Here is a 21285-nt window from a genome sequence, read left to right on the forward strand (position 1 = left end):
TGGTAGCTGACACGTTGCGTTATCTCACCCGGCGCTCAAAGGAAAGTGTGAGGTGAGCTAGGAGCGAGTTACAGTTGGGAGTTGGGGGATGAAGGGATAGTAAAAGTAAGAGAAATAAGTAAATTCATAGTGTCAAGGAAAAATTAAAAATAAAGTATCCTGCCACTTCAGAAAGTCTCTATAAATGTAGAAGAGAGAGAGAGAGAGAGAGAGAGAGAGAGAGAGAAGGAGCTAGGAGAGCTCTATTATTCAATAAGTATTAACCAGACTGGGCTGGGCGTCTCAGGCAATCTGCTAAAGCGATTACAAAGACAAACGGAAACCTCACTCTTCTCTGGAACCAAGCACATACCATCCATGACAAGCGCGTGTTTTCATGTCAGAGGACTAAACACCCTTTGCTGTACATCCTTTGGTAAGTCACCCTTTGGGTAGCCATTTGTGTTAGTTACTTGCCATTGTCCAAAGTAAAAAAAAATAAAACTATTGTCTCTGTGACAAGCAGGTCCTTACAGCTTGGAGCATGGCGCCTATATACATATAAAAGGGACAGTGGAAGGATTTATGATTACAGGTTTGCTCAAGAAAATCCTTTAAGAAAAGTAGGGGGGGGTGGATAAATGATAATGGAAAGAAATTATTTTTTAATTTAAATTTAAAACAAGATAAAGTATCACCAGTTTTGAAGTTTAAAAAAAAAATAAAAGGGAAGAGGGGTAACGATCTCTTCCTTTTAGTAAAACGGAGAATTCAATCTTTAAAAAATAAAAATCCTTACGGTAAGACTAGTTAGTAGGTGAACTAACTATGACTTCAGCCCAGCCTTCCTAACTCTTGAGGCAGATTTCCAAAACAGTGCTTGAAGAAACCTTCAAGGGTCAAAAAACTCACAAGTCCTGTTACAGAAAAGACGACTTAGACGGCCCGGGAGTTTACGAAGTGGAGTTTATTCACGCATGCGGACCCAGAGGAGATAAAATTCCAAATTCTGGGCATCCAACTTAAGCTGGGGCTTGCTTATATGCTTGTTACACAGGCAGAAGGAGGAGGGGGAGGCAGCTGCTGAAAGCAAGCAGAAAGCGAAAGTCAGTCCACGACCTTGAGATAACTGCGTATCTGGGAAAGGCTGCTGGTCAGCTCCTAAGAATGGCTACTGTTCAGCTATGTCCTGTCACAACCCTAAGAACCAAGAAGGCAGCTTAAATGTAGAAAGCAACCTGGAGTGAGACCACAGGAATTGGGGGTGAGGACTGTAAAGGAAGCAGTCTGATTAAGTCATTCAAATTAAGATTAAATAATTAAAACAGAAGCTACTGTGTTTACCAAACAGAACAAGGAAGAGGTAGATGCCCCTGGAAGGCCTTTTATTTGCCAATCCTGAGAGAAGTTAATGTGGGATAGTGGACAGGAACTCAGGAGATGACGTCAGAAGGCTTGACGTCAAGTTTCGATTTTATCTTCCAGTTCTCTAGCTTTGACCAGGTAACATAATTATCTCCTGTGCCACCCATTTCTAAAAGGGTATAATAATAGATCTTTAAAAGGTTGTTGAAAGGATAAGATGAGATGAAATTTTAAAAATTACTTTTCAACCTCAAAATCAGATTCCCATCATCCTTCCTCCAACCCTCTTTAACATAAGGTGAGTGAATGAGTGAATAAAATGATCATAAAAGTGCCCTGGCTGGTGTGGCTCAGTGGGTTGAGTGCCAGCCTGCGAACCAAAGGGTCACCTATTCAATTCAATGTGTCAGGGCACATGCCTGGGTTGCCAGCGAGGTCCTCAGTTGGCAAGTGTGTGAGAGGCAAGAACACACTGACGTTTCTCTCCCTCTCTTTCTCCTTCCCTTCCCCTCTGACTATAAATAAATAAATAAATAAATAAGCAAAATCTTTTTAAAAAATGATCATAAAAGCAGCGTTTGTTAAGTGAAAAGCTAAGGTATAGGACGCATTTGAATATCAAGAGAAAAAAGATCAAATAGAAATTGGAAAAGAAAATCAAAGCTATCAATGAAGAAATTTGGAGAAAAAAGGTTTTTTGTGGACCACTTATGGGGAAGTCACTACTCTGTACCTGGGAAGATTGCCCTTTTCACTAGAGCACACAGCTTCAAGAGAAACACAAGTTGGTAAAAGGGAAAGTCACCAAATAAGTAGAAATGCTGGTAGTAAGTGGAGTGACAGATTAGACATGTAAATTATCTTTATATCTTAATGTAAGTTTTTTTAACAATGAGGAAACTTTAATATGTAGGAAGAAAGAAAACAGAGAATATAGGGATTTCTGCTCAGAGAAGACAATGAGAAAAATTAGGATTCAAGATAGTGATGGGGTATTTAGGGAATGACAAACACAACTGAGTCTGTGAGTGAAAAAAGCAGAATGAGTGGTAGGTGATGGCACTGAATGAGTAGGCTAGAAACAGATCATGGAGGAAAACTAGAGCAGAGATAGCACACTTAATTCTATATGCAACAGGCTTAGATGGAGATTTATTTATCTCATACTAGCACAGATACACACTTAATTCTATATGCAATAAATTTAGATGGAGGTTTGTTTATCTCATGTTAAATAACTCTAGAAATCAATAGTTTAGGCCTGCTATCAAGACTCCTCAGTCCCTGGGACCCAGGTTCCTTCCAGCTTTCTATCCTCCTCTCTCCAGTCCCCGCCCCAGAGTATGGGCTTTGCTTCATGGACCTGAATGGTTAAGATGGGTTTTAGAACTCCAACTATCATTTTCACACTCCAAGAAAGTAGTGAAAAAAAGGCAAAGAAAGGTTCACTTCATACCTTTACAGAGACCTCTTGGAAGTTTCATACACTTCTTATTTCTCATTATCGAGAAACCCTTTTTTACAATAAGGGATGCCTAAGATATGTTATATTTTAGTGGGATAGAGATGTGCCAAATAAAAAAAATCAGGATTACTATTATAATTTAAAAGATGAGAATGGATATTGGGAGGCCATAGGTAGTCTGACACAAGAAATGACACTTTCTGTCTGAGCTCGCCTTTCTGTTCAAGGCCTTATGACCTTAAGGTATATAAAAACTATGAATCTTGGTTATTTCAGCCTACTATTTATAAGATTAGTGAAAACTTTGTCTCACACCTTGAGGTTTTTACTCACAACTTGCTCTGTTTTTGCACATTTTATGTCATATATTCACTTTGTCTTCCCATTGGTCTCTTTGTTCCTACTTCTTCCTACTTCAGTATTTTACTCTATCAGCCTCTCTGATGACTAACTCATGGATATATTGCATTTAGGACTTAACCCCCTCTTCTTTGATACAGCATTTGTTCCAATTTTCTGCTGCATAATTGATCTCTTTGGTTTCAGACTTGCATATTTTATTTTTTATATGTTCCTTAAGTGACTAAACCTTTTTCTGATTGACATTTGTTTACCTGCTGTGTTATTACATTTTATCAAATTGTATTAGTTTGTTAGGGCTACCAAAACAAATCCCAAAGAGTGAGTGGCTTAAACAAAAAAAATTATTTTCTCATAGTTCTGGAGACTAGAAGTCAAAGATCAGGGTGTTGGTAGTATTGGTGTCTTCCCAGGCCTCTCTCCTTGGCTTGTAGATGTCTGTCTTCTTCCTCTGTGTATATATGATCTTCCTTCTATGTGTGCAAAATATATGTCCAAATTTCCTCTTCTTATAAGGACACCAGTCATATTGATTTAGGGCTCATCCTAAAGACCTCACTATAACTTACCTCAATAAAGACCTTATCTCCAAATACGGTTAACCTTCTGAGATACTGCAGGTTAGAGCTTCAACATATGAACTTTGGGAGGACACAGTTTATCCCATAACACAGATTACAGTGATGGCTTACAGATTTTAGAACTGTTGTATATCTTTAAAGTAGCACTGCATATCTGCTTTGGCCCATTACATGTTGGTTTTACAACTTAATCCTGATACAGGACTATTTCTTTAATTTCCAAATTCTTGGGGAAAGTTGCACTGCAGACCTCAACCACTGATAACAGCAAGTATTAGCAAGGCATTTACAGTGATCTCATCTTCCAGCAGCCTTTTTGGTTGGTACTCTCCATTCTTTTATATAAATACACTCTCTTCACAAGAAATTTAATTTAGTCTCCTGATTATGAATGCCATTAATATTCCAGTCTTCACCTCTTCACTTGGCATTAATCTTGTATCAGCTGTCTACAGGTCATCTCAAAATTTGGATACTTAATAGGCACCTTAAATTGCCATAATAAAAATAGAATTCCTAATACCTATGCTTCCAAACCTACAAGGTCTGTCCATAAAAAGTCCAACCATTGTTAATATAATGAGAGTGGTTTGTGTGACATTGATGTAACATGGCAGCCATGGAGAGTGGACTGGAATGCACATGCATGAACCATGGTAACCTCACTGTACTAGTCAATGAGGGCAGTAGATGTCATTGAGTGAGCATGTGTACTGTGTGGCTGTCGCATTCAAAGCTGCTGAGTGAGTAGGGCAATGAATCTGCATCAAACTTTGCATTAAGCATGAGTGTTCCTCCACGGAAACTATTCAGATGATTCAGAAGACCACAGCAATGGGTAACTGGTGACTGGCAGCTCCATCACAACAATGCACCCACTCATTGGCAAAACAGCAAATCATCCAGGTGACTGAGTTCCCCCTACAGCCCAGATTTGGTATCCTGCAACTTCTGGCTTTTCCCAAAACTAAAATCACCTTTGAAAGGGAAGAGATTTCAGACATTGATGAGATTCAGGAGCTTACAATAGGGCAGCTGATGGATATTGGGAGAACTGTGTGAGGTCCCAAGTTGCCTACTTTGAAGGAGACTAAGGTGTCATTGTCCTATGTACAATGTTCCTTGTTTCTTATATATTTTACAATAAATGTCTCTATTTTTTATCTTACATAGCTGGATACCTTCTGGACAAACCTTGTATACGTCCTTTAGTCTTTTCTCTTCCTTGGGTCACTTGATTTGCTCAGTTCAAATAAAAATCTTCACAAGCATTCTTGATCATATTCTTTCTCTCACATCCTACATACAACCCATCAGAAAGTCTAGTTGTCTCTACATACAAAAAATATATAGTCTGTATCTGACAATCTCTGTTACTACCATCTTTTCCAAATTACCAGTATTTATTGACTGGACTTCTGCTACTCTTCCTAACGGTTTGCCCTATTACTACTCCCACCCTCAATACATTCTTCCCGTAGAAGTTGGGGCAATCTTGCAAAAATGTAAATTAGATCATACCATACATCTGCTTAAAATCCTTCAATCAATTCCATGTGACTTAGAATAAATGTCAAAGTCCTTAATATTGCCCACAAGGTCCCACATTATCTGGCCTGTATCTAGCTTTCTCATTCACCTACCACCACAACCCCCTTCCCTCTCACTCACTACTTTGCATTTTCCCTGGCCTTTTTTCTATTCCTCAAACAAATACATTTATTTTTGCTTTAGATCTTTGCATTTGCTGTGTCATCTGCTCCCACTCCATGTTCAGTGCTTTATGTTTATTAGCTAGAAGAGTTAGTAGCAGGCTTTCAGTGAAAGAATGTGTTTCAGTGATAATGAACTTAAACTCAATCACTTGCAGAAGATAACACTGCACTTGTCATTTGTTGTCTCATTACTTACTGCTCCAACTGGTGTCCTAGCTCTACTACCTGTTTTCCTTTCAGTTATTACCATTAATATTGCTGATGTCCTTAAAATGAATCCAGAATGTTTCCTTCCAAAAGGCAGCCTATTTTTTTCAGACTGCCAAAAGAAAATCTTGTCCCATTGCTAACAACTGGTTAAAGTTTATATGCTGTATCTTCTAATGCAGCTTTTATGTACAGTGGCAACAGTCTCTTTAAGGTTTGCCCTGGCTGGTGTGGCTCAGTGGACTGAGTGCCGGCCTGTTAATCAAAGGGTCACTGGTTCGATTCCTAGTCTAGGTCACATGCCTGGGTTGGGGACCTGGGGCCAGGTCCCCAGTGGGGAGTGGGGTGCATGAGAGGCAACCATACATTGATGTTTCTCTTCCTCTCTTTCTCCCTTCCTTCCCCTCTCTCTAAAAATAAATAAAATCTTTTTAAAAAATAAAATCAGAATGGTCTCTACTGATACATTTCATGCTTTTATGGCAATTGGCTTTATCTGATGCTACCATTGGGGGATGAAAGCTTGTTATTCCAATATTAGATCCAGATGTATTATCTCTTGCTCTTAAGTATGTTGTTTTCTGCAATTTGTGACAACATGGGTGAAAGTGGAGGACATAATGCTAAGTGAAATAAGCCAGATAGAAAAATATAAATACTCAATGATCTCACTGTTTTATTTATAATTGAAATCTTAAAAAAAAAAGTCAAACTCACAAAATCCTACAGTAGAATGGTGGTTTCCATAGCTGGGATAAATGAAGAGATATTGGACAAAGGGTGCACTTTGAGGTACAGTATCAATAAGTTCTGGGGGTCTAATATATGGAATGGTGACTATAGTTAACAATACCATGTGGTATACTTGAAATTTTCTACCAGAGTAGATCTTAAGTGTTCTCACCATACATACACAAAGGTAACTGTGTGGGGTGATGGATATATTAATTAACTTGGTAATCAAATTAACTTTGATTGTGGTAATCAAATCAAATATATACATATATCAATCAGATTATCATGTTGTGTGCTTCATATATATGTATGTGTATGCATACACACACACATACAATTTTACTGGTCAATTATACCTCAATAAACCTGAAGGGAAAAGTGGTCCTTCTGTCCTAGTGCATAAGATGCCTTACAACTTCATCTTTTCCCCACCAGAGACCATATTTCAATTTTATGGTCCTCAAGGGAAGTTCAAGATAGAATACCTTGAGGAAGCTACCTTTTGGGCTCTTTGAATTCAATAGAGCATCATAACTCTGACTTTGTAAGAGGAAGACTTGCTGTGGCCCATTGATCTTTGATTGTCAAAGGTGTTGACTACAGCTTTGACAATCAAGATTATTTGCCACCCATGCTACCACTGTTGAAGTAAGCATTCAGGGTGGAGCAAAAGGAGGTTTACAGTTGTTCGTATGGAAAAATAATACCTTAATTAATAAATAATAATACAAGGATAAACTGTTTTGTGTAGTCACACTGTGAGTACATAAAAATCTACTTTTGCCCCACGCTGTATACCTCAATGTCATTTTGTAATAAACCTGTAAGACTCAGATAGTAGAGCATTAAGAGCAAAGTTAAGGTCCATTATTTACCAGCTATATAGCCCATAGAAAACCATTAACTTTTTGGTCAGTTTCTTCTTGTGTAAAATAGGAATAATAACAATATCTATGATCTAGGATTACACTGAAGATCAAATGAAATAATATTAAGCAGTTACTATTGTGACTAGAATACAGTAAGTGATCAGTGAATAGAAACTATTAATTTCACTGTTTTTTTACTACTGTTATTATTATACAATTATGGGTATACCCATTAATTGAAAACTAGTGAACAGATTCTCCATGAAAACAGTAATGAATTCCATCTAAAAGCCACTTGCTCTAAAATATTTTGTCAACTGTGCGATGGGGAAAGATAGCAGCAAGGTAGATGGGAGTGGAGCCCACTTCCCCCTGAGTTCAGATGGAATACCCATCTGATCTTCTGAGGAACAGAGTGAACAGCCAGTGGAATCCTAGCTTATATGAAGTTTGGAGGCCAAAAATTATAGAGGACACTGAAAAACAGATAGTAAGTAGATTGTGTTGGGATGGTAAAGTACCCAGGACCTGTGCGGGGACCAAGGCTGCTGTGGCCCCTGGCCCAGAGCCTGCCACAGAATCTTTGGAGGAGAGCCAGAGCACCAACTCCCTCCCCTTCTAGAGCAGGGAGGGCAGCACAGCACCAGGAAGAACCTGGAAGCTTGAACTTGCTGAGGGAAATAAAGATGAAGTGGGAGATGCACAGGGGTGGTGTTCACCCACTGGGACTGTGAATGCAGGCTAGGTCATTACCAGAGAAATTGGGGAGCTGGGTGACACCTGGAGAAGGGAGAAGAGTTGGGCCGTGTGGGACCCTGACCTGGATAGTCACTAGTCTGGTTAGAAAGTTGGGCTGTGTGAAAAGGCGGTGCTTGTTAAGATTGGTGGGCTTAAATAAGAGGATTTTACTCAAAAAAGACTCTCAGCTGCTGTTTAAGGAACTCTCACCCAGTGGCTGGCTTGCACCCCTCCCCTTGAGTGGCTGATTTGCATCACTCACCCACACTTGAGTCACACTGCTTGCCCAGCAGGTGATTTGTGCTACTGGCTCCTGGTGGCTGACTTGTGCCACTTGCCCAGCTGCGGGCTCTTGCTGTGGTGGGCTTGCAAAGAGGAAGGAGGAGGTGCACTGCACAGATCGCAGCACAACTGGTGGATTAAGGGCACCACCCTGGTATAGCTGGACAGTGGGGGCCCAGCAGCTCATGAAGGACCTGGTCTGGAGGCTGGGCAACTGTGAACATTGCAGCCCAGACCTGGCCCCATCCTCACAAAACCATAGGAAGGGAGAAAAGCAAAGCTCAGCCCTTCTCTGCCTGTGGCATCCAGGAAGACCAGCAGAACTCACTTGGGAGTTGAAAGTCAGCAGGAGCCTTTTCTCCCCCCTTTTTAAAATTTTTTCTTCTGTCCCTCTCTTCTCCACACCCCTGTCCACCGACCCCCAAGTGAGACAATAAGACCTGGAGCTGTGAAAGGTCCAGAGACAGATCTAAAGAGGGAGCACAAGGCTAACCCCAACAATAGAGAAACGGAGACAGATTTCACTTTGCTATCTTATAGAACTTCCATTTTATTCTTTTTTTGTATTATTATTATTATTTCATTGTTTACTTTTTTATTTTATTAGTATTTTTATTTATCTTCTTTCTGTTTAGTTTTCATCATTTTATTTCTTTATTTAATTGCATTGTTTGACAGGTTTTCCTTATTCTCTCTTTCATATTGTATTTTAATTTTCCTTTTCTCACTTCACTCATGTTCCAATAACACACTACTCTTGGCCATGTACTTTCTATTCTTGTTATTCAAATCATATATTTTTGTCATATTATTGTTGTTTCAGTATTATTGAAAATAATTGTTGTTCCATATAATTGTAAATACTACATAGCATTCCTCCCTGATCTTAGCCCATTTCGGTATCTCCCTGAACTTTATTACTGTTGTGGTCAACTCTGTTCTTTCGTACACTACGCCTACTTTCTATCCTTTACTCTCACTATATCTCATCATCTAAACTCATACAAGTGCTCTGTTTTCTGGATTCAGCTCACAGTCCTCCCCTCTAACAAGAGTCTTATCTCTTTTTCACCTTTTATAAAAAGTGGCTAGTTGGGTGAAATATCACAGTTAACGCTATACTTATCCAAAGGATCTCCTATCTCTTCCCTATTTGTTGGTACTTTAAATCCCATAGAATACTCTCCAGATGTCTTAATCCATTTTGCCTTCCCCTGACACTAATCACAAACAAAATTAGGTGGGAGCTGTGAAGAGCAATATACCTGCTAGAGAAGAGAACCCACCAACAAAGGAACCACCAACAGGTAAAAACCCAAGTACAACAAGAGAGCCCACACAAACAGAAGAAAGGGCAAACCTAGAGCACCCAGACAAGGAAATCAAAGAGACCACACCACTGAATCCCATAGAATTCCTACCATAGAAGTTCACCCTACAAAGACAGCTAGCAAAGTGGAACATCAGGAAGCACAGAAACAAAAAGAGTCACCTAAAATGAGGAGACAAAAAAAGAGCCAACAATCAAAAGGAATGGAAGACTCCCCACTAAAAGAGCTAAATGAAATGGAGGTATGCAAACTCTCAGATATAGAATTCAAAATAATGGTTATAAGGATGCTCAAAGAACTCACAGACAACTGCAAAAACTGAGTGACAACTACAACAGTATGAGAAAAAAACAGTATGAAATAGAAACTATAAACAAAAACCAGGAAAAATTTAAAAATACAATTTTGGATATAAAAAACAGTAGAAGGAATTACAAACAGGCTGGATGAAGCAGACGACAGAATTAGCAAGCTGGAAGACAAGGTGGAAAGAAACACCCAGGTAGAGCAGCTCACACAAAAAGACTAAAAAATATGAAGATAGCTTAAGGGAACTCCAAGATAACATGAAATACAACAACATATAAATCATAAGAATACCAGAAGGAGAAGAAAAGGAACAAAGGATAGAAACCCTGTTTGAAAAAAATGATGACAGAAAACTTTCTGAACCTGGAGAGGGAAAAAACCATGCAAGCTGAGGAAGCACAGAGAGTCTCAATCAAGATGAACCCAAAGAGGCCTACTCCAAGATATTTCATAATTAAATTGCTTAGTTTTAAAGACAAAGAGAGAATCTTAAAAGCAGCAAGGGAGAAACAAGAGTAACATACAAAGGGGTTCTAATAAGGCCAGCAGCTGCTTTCTCAACAGAAACATTCCAATCCAGGAGAGAATGGCAAGAGATATTCCAAGTAATGAAAAACAAAGGCCTGCAACCAAGACTACCCAGCAATGCTCTCGGTTAAAATGGAAGGTGAAATCAGGAATTTCCAAGACAAAAGAAGGCTGAAAGAAGACATCTGCACCAAACCAACACTACAAGATATGCTAAAGGGACTACTATAAAAAGAGAAAGGAAAAGTGTGTGAGAGAAACACAGGTACAAAGAGGTAGGGGGAAATGAATGAATATCTGTCAATAATAACCTTAAATGTTAATGGATTAAATGCTCCAATCAAAAAACATAGAGTAGCTGAATGGATAAGAAAACATGACCCACACATAATGCTGCCTACAAGAGACCCACCTCAGAACAAAAGACCTACACAGACTGAGAGTGAAGGGTTGGAAAAAAAAATATTGCAAGTAAATGGACAGGAAAGAAAAGCCAGGGTAGCAATACTCATATCAGACAAAACAGACTTCAAAACAAGGGCCATAAAAAGAGACCCAGGAGGACACTTCATAATACTCAAGGGAAGAATCCATCAAGAAGACATAAACATTAGGCACCTAGCATAGGAGCACCCAAATACATAAGGAAAATCTCAGAGGACTTCAAGAAAGATATTGATAGCAACACAATCATAGTAGGGGGTTTTAACACCACACTGTCAAAAATGAGTAGATCTTCCTAACAAAGTATTAACAAAGATTTTGTGACATTGAACAATGTCCTAGATCAAATGGACTTAACTGGTGTATATAGAACCTTTCATTCCAAAGAAGCAAAATACACATTCTTTTCAAATGCACTTGGAACATTTCCAAAGAAAAGAATACTTTGACTTATTCAAATAGACAAACATGTATTCTTAGACAGCATTTCCTGAGTCCATAAAGATGCCAGTTCTTTCAAAGATATTAATTCAGCATTATCTCAACAGAAAAACCAATAATTTTTTTAGAGTTAAATGATTTGATTATAAAGTCTATATAGCAAGTTAATATAAACCAGCTAGAAAATTGATGACAAAGATAATGAGGGGGAGGGTAGCTCTATTTGATAATAAGACATAGTGTATAGAAAGCATGTGCAACTCAGATAGCATGACATATAAATAATATGAAAGATGATCAATGAAGCAGTATAGAAAATTCAGAGATAGAATCAAGTTCATAAGGAAATGTTATGTATGATAATGGTGGTATCCCAAATCAGATCAATGCTTCATTCCCAGCCTCTTGTCTCTTATTTTACCAGTATATGCAGGCATCTAAGTGTGACTCTATCATTGAGAGCATTTTTGTTCAGGGGTTGGGGGATGTTGCTTTTTTTTTTTTTAAAATAACTCCAGAAGATTGTTCAGTGTTCATGAAAGGTCAGAAAGTGCTACGGAATCAGTTCTTCTAGCAGCAGCCTACAACCACTGAGAGGTAGGGGTTTGTGGATAAACCAGGTTCCTCCCTCTTAATATTGAACAATTCTGAGGCAGTTTTATAGCTTCACAGAGATCCACATCATGAATGAGACACAGATGCTCACAGCAGTAGCCTTCTCATTAATACACATTGTATTGGCTCTTTCCCTTCCCTTTTTTATTGTTCCACTCATATACCTGTATTTCCTGGAGGCGCCTCTTAAATGAACTACTTGAACTAAAGTCTTTTTCTCTGAGTTTGCACCAGGACAAAAGCTACCTAAGATAGTTGGTACCAGAAGTGATCCTAAGACATGGATTCTAAGAATGGAATTTTGACATTTGATCACTTGATAGCCATTTGACAATAAGGACCCTTTTATGGCAGGAAGTGGAGTAATGATAATACCTGTGCCATTGTATTAACTAAGTCCCTCACCTGTGGTGGATTCAGGTGGAAGGAGAGGCAATGGCTTAGGTAAGTGCTCTAGTTCTTGAAAGTCCTGGAACAATGATAAATATAATAATTGTGTAATTGATGCCTATTTTAATTGCTATAGAATTCCTGTATGGTGGCTCAGATCAGCCAGGTATCAAGTAGGAATATCTTATAAAACCCAGAAAGCTTCCATTTAAAGAGGCCCTCATCTCCTGCATCTGAAAGAAGGCAGATTGTGATGGAAATCAGGCTTAACACTGAGAGGCATGGGCATGTTAAAATGAATTTAGGGTGTAAGATTAGAACATCCACCAACTGGATATGTTGCCCAGGAGGGTCCTGAGGACAACTAAAATCTATAGGGAATGGGCTAGTGAAAGGGGCACTGTCACTTCTAAGCAGCTCAGTAGTGTCTATCTTCTGTAGCCTTGAGTTGATGCTGCTATAGAATTGGTCTTCCTAGGCCTCATTGGAGATGACAAGATTCCAGACTGGCAGAGACTATAGGATGACATTTAACCAATGAAGGCAAAATCTGTATAATTAATGTAATATTAATAAGGTTAGAATGTTACCCCAGTAATCTTTGATCCACAGGGGTCTATGATGTCTAATAGAACATGATATTCCTAGGACAGAGATAGATGGGGAGTCGATGAGGTTATAAAATGACTGATATGTGCAAAAAGATCTCAGGGATGATGTTAATAGCCACAGTGGGAAATCATGATCCTCACCCAATAGCCAGACTTGAGTTAGTTCTCAGACCCAGACCCATTGACTGAAGTGGGTCACCTCAAGGGAAAACTTTGAAGGAATGTATTTGTAAAACCCATTCTCCCATTCCTTCCTCAAATTATACTCAGATCTTGGAAATAGGTAGTTTTCAGCTCTTACTAGTATTGTCAAATACAGGGTCTGAGCTGACATTGATTACAAGCGGAAACAAAATGCTATCATAATCCTCGATTAATGTGGAGGGCAGAAGGTAAGAAACAGATTGCTGGCACAGATCTTTTTCATAATCTATGCAAAGGGTTGACAGATATGCCTGTTGTCTTTTCCTAGTCCTTCATTGAAAGATCAATGGACATACTTAGCAGCTTTCAGGATGCTCTCATTGGTTCCCTGATAAATGGAGTAAGGGTCATCGAAGCAGTAAAGGCCAAGAGAAAGTCCCTTAAACTGCCTCCTCTGCCAACAAAGAAGCAATAAATAACAAAACCAGTTGCAGAGATAATGTTTACCTCAAGGAGTTAAGAATGGTGGTCTGTATTATGTTCTCATTTAAGATCCTGTGTGACTAAAAAAAAAAAACTCTACTGGTTTCAGTGGTTACTTGTTCTGTAGGCCAGAGGTGCACTGCTCACATCATCCTTTAGGTGAATTCACTGTCCTGTAGCAGGACTGATCGTCAGCTTACATGTGTCAGACTTTTTTTCCTTTTTCAATTAGAGTTGACATACAATATTATATTAGTTTCAGGTGTACACCATAGTGGTTATACATTTATACAACCTACAAAGTGACCACCCAGATAAGTTTGTACCCACTTGACACCATACATAGTTATCATAATACTATTATCTATATTTCCTATGTTGTACTTTACATCCTAGTGGCTATTTATATATGCCAATTTTTACTTCTTAATCCCTTCACTTTTCCTTTTTTTGCATTTCAATTTTTAAAGTATATTTTATTGATTATGCTATTACTGTTATCCCATTTTCTTCTCCCCTTTATCCCCCTCTGCACTGTATCCTACCTCCTTCCAGCATTCCACCCCTTAGTTTATGTCTGTGGGTAGTACATATAAGTTCTTTGGCTTCTCCATTTCCCACACTATTCTTAACCTCCCTCTGTCTATTTTATGCCTACCAATTATGCTTCTTATTCTCTGTACCTTTCCCCCTATTCCCTCCCTCCTCTTCCCTGCTTATAACCTTCCATGGGATCTCCATTTCTGTGATTTTGTTACTGTTCTGGTTGTTCACTTAGTTTTTGTTTTTTAGGTTCAGTTGTTGATAGTTGTGTTTGTTGTCATTTTACTCTTTATAGTTTTGGTCTTCTTTTTCTTAGATAAGTGCCTTTAACATTTTATATAATAAGGGCTTGGTGATGATGAACTCCTTTAACTTGACCTTATCTGAGAAGCACTTTATCTGCCCTTCCATTCTAAATGAAAGCTTTGCTGGATAGAGTAATCTGGATGTAGGACCTTGCCTTTCATGACTTTGAATATTTATTCCCAGCCCCTTCTTGCCTGTAAGATTTCTTTTGAGAAATCACAGACAGTTTTATGGAAATTCCTTTATAGGTAACTCTCTCCTTTTCTCTTGCTGCTTTTAAGATTCTCTCCTTATCTTTAATCTTGGGTAATGTAATTATGATGTGCCTTGCTGTGTTCCTCCTTGGGTCCAACTTCTTTGGGACCCTCTGAGCTTCTTGTACTTGCATGTCTAGTTCCTTTGCCGCATTGGAGATGTTTTCCTTAATTATTTTTACAAATAAGTATTCAACTTTTTGCTCTTCCTCTTCTTCTGGCACCCATATGATTCAGATGTTGGAACATGTGAAGTTATCCCAGAGGTTCCTCAGCCTCTCCTCATTTTTTTGAATTCTTGTTTCTTCATTCTGTTCCAGTCGAATGTTTATTTCTTCCTTCCATTCCAAATCATTGATTTGAATCCCACTTTTCTTCCCTTCACTTTTGGTTCACTGAATATTTTCCTTTATGTCACTTTGTATAGCTCTCATTTCTTCCTTTATTTTGCAGCCATATGCAGTCATTTCTGTGAGCATCCTGATTACCTGTGTTTTGAACTCTGCATCTGATAGGTTGTCTATTTCCCTGTTGCTTAGTTCTTTTTCTGGAGTTTTGATATGTTCTTTCATTTGGACCATATTTCTTAGTCTCTGCACAACTGTTATGTTGTAAGCGGCGGAGCCTTAGGTATAAGCCAGGGCAGGACAGCCTGTTTGGCTACATTGTGACACTATATGTGGGGGAGGTGTGAGAGAGGAGACAATGCCCCTTGCTCATCTCTTATCTCACTTTCAGTCACTTACTATGCTAGCCACAAGTGAATTGTGCTGTTCTGGTGCCGATTCCCAGGTGGGTGGGTTTGTGTACATTCTTGGACCCCATGGGCCCCTCCAATGGATTCTCCTGTGATTCAAGGAATTTCTCCTGCCACCACAACCCCCACAGATATTTACAGCCAGAAGTTTTGAGGCTTTATTTGCCCACACTGGAACCCTGGGTTGCTTGTTCTGTCTCACTTACTAGTTGTTCTTCCCAGCCTATCTGCACACAAATGTGGAACTGCCTAGTCTGCCAGGCACCACCTCACCCACCCCATCTACCAGCGACCACCTTGCGATGTTCTCTCCGCCCTGGCTGCCAGTCTCTGCCCCTCCTACCAGACTGCGTGAAGGTTTCTTCTTTAACTTCTTGATTATCAGACTTCCATACAGTTCAATTTCCTGGCAGTTCTGGTTATTTTCTGTGTCTAAATTGATTGTTGTCTTTTTGGTTGTGTGAGGAAGTGGAGCATATCTACCTATGCCTCCATCTTGGCCAGAAGCCTCAATCCCTTCACTTTTCTTACCCATCTTCCATCCCCCTTCCCATCTGGTGACCATGAATTTGTTCTCTGTTAGTTTGTTTCTAGTTTTTTGCTCATTTTTTTTCAGATTCCACATATAGTGAAACCATATGGTATTTGTCTTTCTCTGACTTATTTCACCTACCATAATACAGTCTTAAGTCCATCCATGTTGTTGCAAATGGTAAGATTTCATTCCCTTTTATGGTTGAATAATATTCCATTGTATATTTATACCACATCTTCTTTATCCATCTGTTTATCAGTGGACACCTAGGTTGCTTCCATATCTTGGCTATTGTAAATAATGCTGCAATGAACATAGGGGTACATGTTGGGGACTACCCTGCCACTTGGAGCCTAATAACCTCAACTGTTCTTTTCTCCAGATTCATGAGCAGAGCAAAGGGGGGGAAGGTCATTCTAAGGATGGAACAAACTGCTTCTCAGGTCATTCCCAGGAAATAGGCCACTGTTTGACCCCTCAACTCCCCACTCAGGTTTAATTCTTAAGAGGAAAGAGATCTTTCTACTATCTTTCTGCCGTCTAACAGAGATGGGAACAGGGCTATCGAAGGGACAAGAAGTTTACTTTTGATTGCTCCAGCAGCTGCTCAAAGCAGCGGGCTGCCAGGTCAAGGACCAGCACTTAATCTATCTTTTACAAGAAGTTAAAATATTATTGCCCTTGGTTCCCAGGCAAGGGATCTTTGCATCTCCTGGTCTTAGAGAAGGTAGGGCAGGAACTAAAGTAGCACCAAGAGCTTGGAGCAGACATAGACTCTCGATGCCTCTTCACTTGGATCCTCATTCATACTGTTCTCTGCCTGTTGCACAACAGGCAGCCAAGGGTTAAGGGCTTGAAGCCGATAGAAGAGGAGGCCTCCAATTAACCTCGAAGAGGTGTCTCTCCCTGCTCACTTACAGGAGCTGAGCTAAGTCTTGTCAATCAAGCAATTCAAATTAGACAGTTAACCGCCAAATTTGAAATCATTGTATGGCTTTTCCTACCTCACCAACCACAAGAAACCTGTTGATTTACTAACTTAGGGAAGAGGGTATCTTTTGTGTTTCCTCTTCAGAAGAACCCTTGGAACTGCCGGCGAAAAGGGTGAGGCCATATCATAGAAAAAAACTACCCCGCTCCGTGACCCACCTCAATTCCATTGGACTCCCCCAATCCAGGAAGAAATAGTACAGATGATGAAGACACTCTTGTCACTCGCCAACAACTCACTTGTGATCCAAGCTTCTCTAAGCTGTGTGTCACTGCCCTGAAGTGGAACTCTAGTCAGCACTCATGGGAGGAGATCCAACATCACTAGTGAGGCACCTTTTCCTCCAGTCTCAAGGGACAAATTGATCAACTCTAGCTTGAGCTACATCAACAATTCCAGGACACTAAACAACTCACTGAGGAGGAGGTCTTTCAGACCCTGCATGACATTTTACAATAGCTCAATACAAAAACTTGGTTTTAAGGACTAAATCTGCATGTCTGGGTCATGTGGGTTATGAGATGCCTGCTAATCATTGTGGTCTTTTGTGCCTTGAAATGTATACACAAATTGTTTTGTAGGGATTGTATATGCAAAAAGCAAGTAGCAGGCTTCATTGGACTTACCACCATGTCTGCCATAACAAACAAAAAAGGGGGAGATGTTGGGGACTGCTCTGTGTGGTTTTGGAGACTGTAGCCCCTTGAGAGAAGGCCTTGAAAGAGGCCAATAAATCTCACTGGAAAGCCAGGAAATGCAGGTGGCAGACATGGCCTGACACTAACATTGAGGGTTGCTGTGGGAAATCAGGCCTGATAAATGCATTGTATCCTTTGAAACTTGTTTTGCTTTGGTATAGCCTTGTTGATATAAACCAGATGATTAAGCTGAAAGCATAAGGAGTAAACTCCTTGCATCATGAAACATGCCTTAACAACCATCTGGTGTCAGCATGTCTCACAGACCCTGAGGCAGATCTCCGTGTTCCTTCAATTGTTATCTATAGATATATTGTTGACATTGTTGATAAGCTATGCATGCATGCTGTATACTCCTGCAAATTCCAATCCTAATAAAAGCCATTTTGGAGAAGGACTCGGGGATTTCTCCACTACAGGGAATCGCCACTCCCTTTCTCACCAGAACAACAAATTGTGTCCAAGACAACTCCTTTCTTTTCATCTCAACCAGGAGAAACTCTGATGGCTGAGGATCCCCCACAGTACATATATATTTTTTTGATTTAGTGTTTTGGATTTCTCCAGATAAATACCCAGAAGTAAAATTGCTGGGTCATATGGTAATTCTATTTTAATTTTTTTAGGAAACTTCATGCTGTTTTCCATAGTGGCTGCTCCAATTTACAATCCCACCAACAGTTCATGAGGGTTCCCTTTTCTCTACATCCTCACTTTTTGAAATATTTTTATTGTTGTTCAAATACAGTTGTCTCCATTCCCCACCCCACTCTCCCTGGTCACACCAACCCCCATCTCCCTCCTTCAATCCTACCCCTCTTTGGCTTTGTCTATGGGTCCTTTATATATGTTCCTTGATGACCCTTCCCCTTCCTTCCCTCATTTTACCTCTCCCCTCTCCCCTCTGGCTACCGCCAGTTTGTTGTTTATTTCGAAGTCTCTGGTTATATTTTATTTGCTTGTTTGTTTTGTTGATTAGGTTCTATTTATAGGTGGGATCATATGGTATTTGTCTTTCATCACCTGGCTTATTTTATTTACCATAATGCTCTCCAGTTCCACCCATGCTGTCACAAAAGGTGAGAGCTCCTTCTTTCTTTCTGCAGTGTAGTGTTCCAAGGAGGATATACAGAGGGCCCAGAGACATATGAAAGGCTGTTCAGCATCACTAGCCATCAGAGAGATGCAAATTAATAGCACAGTGAAATACCACTTCACACCAGTCAGAATGGCCATCATAAACAAATCAACAAATAAGTGCTGATGAGGTTGTGGAGAAAACAACCCTAGTACAGTGTTGCTAGGAATGCAGACTGGTGTAGCCACTGTGGAAAACAGTAAGAAATTTCCTCAAAAAACTAAAAATGGAACTGCCTTTTCACCTGGCAATTCCACTGCTGGGATTATACCCTAAAAAACTCTGAAACACCAATTTGAAAGAACCTATGCATCCCAATGTTCATAGCAGCACAATTTACAATAGCCAAGTGATGGAAGCAACCTAAGTGCCCATCAGTAATTGAGTGGATCAAAAAATTATGGTACATTTATACAAACTCACTTTCAACTTCCATAGTTTCACCAATAATTCTTTCAAGACAGTCTAGCTTTTTTTTAAAGGACATGTCTGGAAACTCTTTTTGCTTCTACCTGTCACTCAATTCCAAAGCCATTTGCACATTTTTATGTATTTGCTGCAGCAACATCCCACTTCTGAGTACCAAAATCTTTGTTAGATTGTTCAGGCTGCTATAACAAAACACTATAAACTTGGTGGTTTGAACAATAGGAATTATTTTTCTTGCAGTTGTAGAGGTAAGAAGTCTAAGATCAAGATTTCTGCTGATTTTGTTTCTGATGAGAGCTCTCTTCCTCGCTTGGAGATGACTGCCTTGTCATTGTGTCCTTATATGACCTATCCTGGGTGAGTAAGTGTGCATGAGGAGTGGGTTAGTGGAGGTGGGGGAGAACAGGAGAGAGAAAAGAGGGGGGAAAGAGAGAGAGAATGAGAGTGAGCATCTTGACCTAGAATCCCCAGGACACAGGGTAGCTATTAGGTTCACTCGAGAAATTTTTACTATACATACTACTTTGTCTACTCATGACATCTACTGACACCTCTTTCCATCATGCAGTCCCAGCAAGATTTGATTTTTATGCAGTATGAGAGAATCTAATTTTCTCCTCAAATTTCTTCTAAGGAGAAGCTCCAATCTCCTGCCCATTCTCTATTTTAATCACATAATGATGTATTATGTCCTCTAGGTGTGAAAGAAAAGACCAGTAACTGTCTTAAAATTGCCACCAAGTCCATTCATTCTTTCCCTGTGTCTTTTCCAAGAGACCAGGGGCCCTTTCTCCCCAGGGTCCCCACATCACTGAGCACAGCCTGACCTAATCAATGCACCATTGTTATGTAATAGCATCCCCCTCACCCTCCACCCCTCTGGGCTTGCCAAACCACCAGCCTCTGCTCTCCTCCTGACTACACTTTTGGGAAAGTTGCTCTTTCTATTTTAGTCTTGCCCTCCTCCCACACCTCCGAACCCCCCCCCCACCCCCCTTCACTTCAGTTTCTTTGGTCACAAGCTCCCTCACTCATGGGGCCTGCCTGGGTCCAGCTTCACCTGACAGGTCTGCTCTGGCTACTCCTGTCCCAGGTCTGCTGCTCCCATGCCCTACCAGGATGGCGCTTCACTGCCTCTGAAGTTGTGATCCCCAGGAAGGTGTCCCACAAGGTGAGTGGGGCTGGGGCACAAGGCCAGCTCTCCTACAAGATTCACTTCAGGGGCCACAGACATGTCATTCACATGAAAGTCAAGAAGAACTTGCTGCCCAGACACTTTCCTGTTATCACAGATAATGACCAAGGTGCCATGCAGGAGGACTACCCCTTTGTGCCTCGAAACTGTTACTACTACAGCTACCTGGAAGGGGTTCCTGGGTCCATGGGCACGCTGGACACTTGCTATGGGGGGCTTGCGAGGCATGCTGCAGGTGGATGACTTCACTTACGAAATCAAACCACTGGATGCTTCTACCAAATTTGAGCATGTCGTTTCTCTGCTTGTGTCTGAAGAACAATCCTCAGAGACTGCGAGGTGTAAGATAGAGGGGGAAGATGCAAATCTACCATATGATGAGGCGATACTTGCTGAAACTCCTAGAGCTGGTCCAGTGTATTTATGGTGGCCACATAGGAAATATGTAAAACTGCACTACACAATTAGTAACTCTTTATTTCAACTGGACACCAATCAGACACGTATAATAGAGAATGTGGTGATCATAAACAACATAGTGCATTCCATATATCAACAGAGTCATTTCGATATTATGATACGTATGATGTGTATATGGAGTGGTAATGATAAGATAGGTTTAAACGAACACGATGCTGGAGATGCTACAGGAGATTTTGGTTTGTGGAAATATTATAATGTGTATCCTCATACTGATCATGATACTTCAGTGCTTCTTACAGGAAAGAAACTTGGAGGGTCCACCTATTTTACTTTTATTGGTTCAATGTGCAACCCAAACTGGGGAGCAGTATATGTATGTGTAGTAGAATATCACATATTTTTAGGCGCCACTATTTTAGCACAC

The 21285-nt window shown here is 40.1% G+C and overlaps 1 long non-coding RNA gene across 1 annotated transcript; it reads left to right on the forward strand.

The window, feature by feature from the left end:
• Window positions 1–35: 35 nt before the first annotated feature.
• Window positions 36–20647, forward strand: LOC123808939. The gene is made up of 3 exons (XR_006783852.1): window positions 36–415; window positions 19484–19600; window positions 20337–20647. It is a non-coding gene; the product is annotated as an uncharacterized LOC123808939 (long non-coding RNA).
• Window positions 20648–21285: the final 638 nt, after the last annotated feature.

This window comes from Phyllostomus hastatus, unplaced genomic scaffold (genome assembly GCF_019186645.2).
Source record: "Phyllostomus hastatus isolate PE091 unplaced genomic scaffold, TTU_PhHast_1.1 phas_scaffold_501, whole genome shotgun sequence".
NCBI classification, from domain to species: Eukaryota; Metazoa; Chordata; class Mammalia; order Chiroptera; family Phyllostomidae; genus Phyllostomus; species Phyllostomus hastatus.